Source organism: Cavia porcellus, unplaced genomic scaffold, assembly GCF_034190915.1.
Source record: "Cavia porcellus strain 051 isolate PalLab524CR breed Dunkin Hartley unplaced genomic scaffold, mCavPor4.1 scaffold_11, whole genome shotgun sequence".
Classification (NCBI taxonomy): Eukaryota; Metazoa; Chordata; class Mammalia; order Rodentia; family Caviidae; genus Cavia; species Cavia porcellus.
In genome coordinates this window covers 13,928,153-13,935,254 of record NW_026947494.1, presented here as the reverse complement: position 1 = coordinate 13,935,254, position 7,102 = coordinate 13,928,153, and the positions used below count along the sequence as shown (strand labels likewise).

The following is a 7,102-nucleotide window of genomic DNA, read 5'->3' as shown; positions in this document are numbered from 1 at the left end:
TAGCCCAATTTTTAACATTGCAGCTTAGACCCTTACTATGAAGGTAATTAATGCAAATTGTCAATAAGATAAATAGCTGATTATCTTATCATCTTCTGGGAAGTGAGAAAATTATCTTCCTCTTGTAAAAAGGAAAAATTGTTCACTTCTGCCAAGTGGCATAAAGATAATTGAATCTCGCCACAGAGAGTTGCCTAAATTGACTACTGTAAAGAAAGTGAAACCCAAAATCAGAAAACAGGAAAATGAATATGTTGATTACTTTTCTCTCACTGCCGGGACAAAATATTCGACACTAAAAGTTAAGGGAAGAAAGGTTTATTTAACTCACAGTTTGTGGAGGTTTTAGTCCGTAATGAGCTGGCTCCAAAACAGTATGATGTAGAGCACTGGCAGAAGTTCAAAGTGGCAGAACCCAGTAAAAGCAAGGAGGAGACCAAGACTCTTCCTCCCTTATGCTGTATCAGGTTTCCATCCCCTAGGGCCAGTGTAACAGTCACCCAACACTGTGTTCTCCCCTTGCACAGGATGAGGATGCTTACAGAGTGAGGCCCCTGGCCCCATGCTGAGTCTCTTGACTGAGCTTCTAAACTGCTCAACTTGACACAATGTATCATCCATTACAATGCTGAAAGGCAAAGTTTTAATTGTTTCAAAAAGGCAGGAAATAAGTGAGAGGGAAAACTCAAAAACTAAGAAAAATAACTCAGGGGTTCTTAATGTCAGATTGCTTAAGGAATAGGGACCACGGTTATAAAACATCTAATATAGTCTGCTAATTCCAGAATTAAGCTAAGTGAGTTGCATTAAGCAGCGGCTGACAGTCGTTAGGGATTACTGATGTGGATACACATACATTTGCCATAGATTCATCTTTGAAGATGTACACTATAGTGCTGTTTAAAGAGAAAAAGCAAGTTTTATAAGTTTACGATTAAGATAAGATTTAAAAAATGAGACTCCCTGCCTCCCCAACCATAAACTCTGAAATGGGAGACCATTTCTGACATGCTGCCTTTTGTTCTTCCAGCATCTAGTACACAATAGTTCTCACTAAATGCCTGTAAAATCAGCAAATAGCCATGAATCACAGATATGAAACTATGGTTCACTAGAAGGCAAAGGAATGGAACTGAAGTCTTGAATGCTAAGATTTGAGACACTAATACATAAATAACTGCTGCAAATAGAAAGAACTCACATCTCTGCAGCCCAGGAAAAATGCCAAAAGACACTGAGTCATTAGGATCAGTTACTCCAGAGAACCATCACAGCTCTTTACGCAATGTTCAGTTTTCATTTCTTTTCTTTATTTTTGTACTTTTTACTGGAAATCGAACTCAGGGCCTCACACATGCCAGGCAGGTTCAGGGCCTCTGAGCTTCATCTTTGGCCCTAGTAATCATTTCTGGGCAAGTACTTACCTAATAATTTTGCCGTGATTTGGATGGAAAATTCATAGACTCTTTTCCTTTAAACTTTGCATAACTCACCCTGCTGAAGAGAAACCAGGTTAGCCCCTCACCCCTCCTGCAGAGCACAAGACTTATGGGAAGGAGAGGCTCCCTGTCACCTCCTCATTCTCCTCCAAAGCACATCCCTCCCACCATGAAATAAAAGCCCCAGTTTGGGGACTTCTGGTCTCTAGCTTTATCCATCCCTTCTATCAAACTTCTAACTCTCACTGATACTGGTGATGGATTTGGATATCCAGTAGCTGTTGGTTTTCTTCTCTATTTCCATCCCTGGAAACACCACAAATGATATCTGTGTCTTACGATAGATAATTGATCTTATACACTGGCACCGAGTGTTCCGTACCCTTCACTGCGCCACTGCAGACTCGGACCACCCCAGACTTCCGCCCCATGCCACAACCACCACAGAGCTTTGCTTTCAGACTTCTGGCTTCTCTGTCACCCACAATCCTTGGCTCTATTTCCCTCTTCAGCTGCAGAGCCCTCTGCAGTTTATCCGCGACCCATTTATTTTCCTTCATTTCTGACCCCACCCACACAAGCACGCTTTCCTCCTTTCTGATGTCCCCGAAGACTTGTCTCCGGGCAGCTCCAAACGTCAAAATCAGAGCTCTTTTGGGATACTTGCTATGGCAACAAGCACATCTTGCTCATTTTTGTAAACTGCAACACTTAGGACAATATTAGAAGACAAGAGCTAGTTCAAGCCTTGAGAATGCTTGCCAAAAAATACTGAGACGTGACACTACACAAATCAGAAATGGCATTAATTGCCAGCATAAAATTTTCCTGTGCTTTCCTCTGATTTGTTAACGCTGCTGGGCATTGTTACCCACATCTCAACAATGACTAAATAAAGGGAAAGGTGGTAGATATTATACAACTGCAGGCAACAAATATAGTCGATTAGAGGATTTAAAGAGAAAAAGCAAACAGATGAAAGCAAGTATCCCTATACATTTTTAAAGTCAACAAACATAATTACTTTTGTTCCCGAAGGGACGTTTTGAAAAATGTGAAGAGGCTCACAACCTGGTTGAATCTGAGTCATCAAATGAATTATTTAAAATCAGAAGTTTGATTTAGGTTTTTTTTTTTTATGTAAGGAGCAAGCTAGCAAAACAAGGCTTTAGAATTACGTATAATAACGCTATAAGAAAAAAGGAACCAATTAATCTCATCCAATCCACACGTTCCTAAGCCATTATTAAACCACAATTAAAGGCAAACATAGGTGGCTGATGCCACGTAAGTACTCCCAGTTTGAAATAGAATGAGAGCTAGCTCATCCAACACATGGGGTCTTCTCTCCATATCTTATTTCTCCTGTAAAATCACCACCAATTCTCTGTTGGTCAAAAGAGTGGAGCCGTAATTCAATTTGTGCCACAAACTATGGAATCTTAGGTCAATCAATTGACCTTTATGGGTCTCAGTTTTCTCATTTGTAAAATGAGAAGAGAGCATGTGAGTAATTTTCAAATGTTTTGTTATTCCAAGGAACTACTTTCTTTTTGCCAAAGGAAATCTTATGGGCAGTCCTAATACCGATGACCTTAAATGTAGCAGCTCTGATAAAGGCAAGATGAAAAAGAGTCAGTCTCCTTCTTCTCCCTCCAAGCATGCCCCAGAGCTCTGGGAAAGAGAGTGGGAAAACCAGTCACCCAGTGTGAGCATCTGTTCTTTCTCAATAACTCTGGTGGGTCCTGAGGCAGCCTGGCAGTAATGATGACTCCATTGCAGATCTGCTAATTTAAGCACCCACCATAGCTCATATGTGGAAAATAACATATTTGCCTGGTTCTAACTCTGAAGGCAACACGGGAGGCTTGTCCTGAAATAGCCTCAGAAGAATTGGTCCTCCCTCTGCTGACTTGGAGACTGACTGTGTTAAATAAAGGTGAACGGAGGCATACTAAAATTCGAGAGTTTATTCAAGCAAGTAGTAGATTATGAATCAAACAACTCCAAGCCAAAAAAGGTTCAAGGGCTCCACTGAGGGAGCACAAAAGAGAGGCCAATAATGCAAACGAGGAAGTAAAGCACCCAAGACATTTGATTGGTTACAGTTATGCAGTTGCTTTGTTTGGTTACCCTATGGAAAAGTCCATCGTCACAGAACTAAGCTTGTTGGTTTCTCCTGATTGGGTGAGCTTACATTCTAACTTTCTTTAGTGTTTTCATGTTCAAGAATGAGCTCAAATTAAGCTTTCTTTGTGCTTGTGGATCTACTGAGTTTTAGGTCACTTGTGAGCCCTAAGTAGCACCATCTGCTCAGACATCCTTCAGGTCTCCTCCCCACTGTATTCCACGTAACAGCTCCTTGAGTGGCATTTCTGACCACTTAGCTGCCCTGCACCGCACTTCCTGAGTTCCTCCAAAAGCTTGTGCTGAATTCCTGGCCCCAGAGACTCACTTGGCCTCCTCCTCCTTCTCCACCTGTTCTGCAATTCAGCCCCTCCATGACCAAACCTCACCCCCAAATGGGGCCACCCAACTCCACAACTTGGGAACTCAGATTCCGCAAACATCATTAAAATAAATTTTGAAATAAAAGACCCTCTGGTCCCTTGATAACCTTCTTGCAACGTCCTACTCAATTAAAATAAGCCCAGGCTTGCTTTCTCTTCTCACTCACATTAAAAGATCCAATGCACTGACACTAAATTTTCCACTCTTGATTCTTTAGAAAAAGTGAGAAAGTGCTTTCAAAACTAGCTCTAAATTTGGCTCATTTTTATCTCTTTGGAGGAAAAAAAGAAGACAGAAAAATCTCACTTTCTTGCTTCTATGACTTACTTCAAAATTTGCAAAGGAATTCCCACAGAATTATTGCAGCTAGAAAAAAGAAAATCCTATTAGCCCAAGAAATGTCCACACATTCTTCAGCACCCAAAGACCAGTAAGCAGCTTGTGTTGCACAGATCACTTTTATTCTCCTACCCTGGGATTTTCACAAAAAGCCACACACACACACACACACACACACACACACACACATATAAGCAAATGTCACAGAGCAAACACAAAGCTGTCTCCAAGCTTAGGAATTACAATTCTGGTCTCTTGACCTGTTTACTGTCTAAATGTCTGCCTATCCATTCAAGCTGTTGGACATCCTAGATATGCGCCTGCATTTCAAAAGTGAGATAAAAGAACACAATCCAGGGGTCTCCACGGTGACCTCTCTTCCATGGCTGTCCGACAAGGCCTCTGACTTTCCTCCTTGAAACCCGTCTCCTGGGTCTCCTTCACTCCTTTGGGGATCCAGTAATGTGATGGCCTTGAACTGCAGGTCCCAGACTTCCTGGAGCAGTGAGGTTCCTTAGTGCATGTTTAGTAACTTGTAAGTCATTCTGCTCAAGGGGCTGATGAAATACCAGCCTCTTGCAGACTTCCTTTGGCTAAAGTATTAGCTCACCACAGGACTCGGCACCCCCCGGGGGGGGGACGGAGAAGGGGAGTACTGGTCAATAATGCATGAGCGCAAAAAGCCCTGGAAATGTGCTTACAGCCAACTTGAAATTCGAGAGAGGATGAGTCATTTGACAGCTATCAGATAAAATAGCTCTTTATCAGCGCTCACCCTCCGCAGAGACTTTCCACCACACAAGCTGCCTTTCCTCCCACCGGCCCTTCCACCTTCTAGGGAGATTTTGTACTTAGAAATCTTCAACAGAAAGAGTATAGCTCTTCTCTTTAAAAAGGTGAGTGAAGTAAAGGATGAAATAAAGCAAATCATCATTTGTGTTTGTGCGCAAATGTGTGAATCTTCTACAAATGTGAGTTGTGTGTGCAGGAGTGCGTGTGTACAGTACAGATGTGTGTGAATGCAGTGCTGGTGTGTGAGTATTCATGAGCGTCCAGGCACAGGTGTGCATGGACACACGGGTGTGTATGAATACATTACTGTTTTAGATCCTCTTCCCTCTTACTTCGTTCATGCTCCAACATTTATGTTGCAGAAATTTACATCCCCAGCACTGGCAATAATTTCACACCAACTCTTCTCTGTGAAAATTAATTCCAATCTTTTCACCTTAATGATGAGGGGCATCACGATTTCCATATCGATTCTCCAGTATTTCAAGGAATAACAGCTCTGGCGAACACTTCCCCAGATCACTGAGTTTAACTCTTTAAGTCCAACTGTAACTTTTAAATAAAACATCTCACGTATTAAAACCTTCTTTCCCTTCAGGAGTAAAACATACAAGCATAAGTCAAACTTCTCACGATTATGAGGCACTGGTGACTTTTCTCCTGCTGCGGCGTAACTCACTCCTGAGCCAAGATGTGGAGGCTGGTGGCTCTGTACACAGCAAAATGCTTCCTGTTTTCTTCTGGCAGAAACTGGCAAAAGCTCCCTCCTGTCACTGCCTGCCAGTGGCTGATAGCCTGGGTAAGTTGTCAGCTCCGCCTGCAGCCGATCAATCACCAGTCCTGTACCTTTCTATGAGGCCAGCCTTCTTTTATTTTATTTTGATTTATTTTATTCTCTTTCCGCCCTCTTCTCTCTGCTTCTTTCCTGGCACTTCTGTTTGTTCTGCTCTCTGGCCCTCACCCAAGGATGTGCCATTTGCTTCTTTTCTGACACGTGACATTTCCACCACCTTGAGTTCTCCGGGTCCTTAGTGCTCAGTTGTTCAGATGCTGTCTGTTTACTCGTGTTTGCTTAGCTTGTTTTGCTGGGGATTTGTTGTTGTTGTTATTTGGTTGTGTTGTTGGGGGCGGGGGTTCAGCCTAGCTCCTTCTGAGATACGTTCTTCTCCTCCTGGGGTACGGTTCTGTGCATTCTCAGGGTGGGAGGCTGCCCCAGAACTGCCCTCTAGATGATCTGGGATCTGCCATCATTTCCTGTCAAATGGAAAAATTAGAGCTCATTCCTTAAAAATACAACTTTAAGAAGAGATGAAATCAGCATATTTGGGTATGAATGCACATTTTTGCTCTAAAAATGAAAAGTCTAATATAAAATATAGGCAGAGGAGTCAGCAAAATCCATGCTGCAGAAACTGAGTTACATGCAGTCTACTGACGCCGACCCTGGAGTAAACAGCGCTACACACAGCGCCCCTGCCTCCCTGCTCCCCGCTCCCTTTGGGAGCAGCCTGTGTCTGCAGGAGCGGGGGAAACAGCTTGCTTCACTTCCTACAACTCTCGGTCACCAAAACTGTTCTTGTTCAGACTTGTAAAAAATTATTCTTAAATTTCAATAAACTCAACTTTATTTAAATATATATATATGTATACAAAAGTGCCAAGATTACATTTTGCTTATTCAAATATCCAGACTCGTTTCCTTGCACACATTTGTTGCAATGACATTTGAATTAAACTTTAGAGCAGGGGAGGACCATGTCCATCTATGAGTTGTTCATTCATCCACATTTCAGTTCCTTTAGACACTAAATCAACATAACACTTGGTCAATCCTTCAATAGATCATTAACAGTCATACCTAAGACATAAGGTGGAACTCTCCTGGAAGAATGCTAGCGCATACTAATGCCTTCGAAGGAACTGTCAAATTTCTTTAATGAATATAATCATCCACCTTTTCATTTCACTCTCCAGTCCATCACTTAATTAATTCCCCTATAAAAGTAAGTATCCTCAAACCC

General features: G+C 42.1%; 1 long non-coding RNA gene across 1 annotated transcript; it reads left to right on the top strand.

Moving 5' to 3' along the window:
• Positions 1-4,764: 4,764 nt before the first annotated feature.
• Positions 4,765-6,658, top strand: LOC134477988 (uncharacterized). The gene is made up of 3 exons (XR_010050326.1): positions 4,765-5,185; positions 5,680-5,880; positions 6,461-6,658. It is a non-coding gene; the product is annotated as an uncharacterized LOC134477988 (long non-coding RNA).
• The last annotated feature ends 444 nt before the right edge of the window (positions 6,659-7,102 follow it).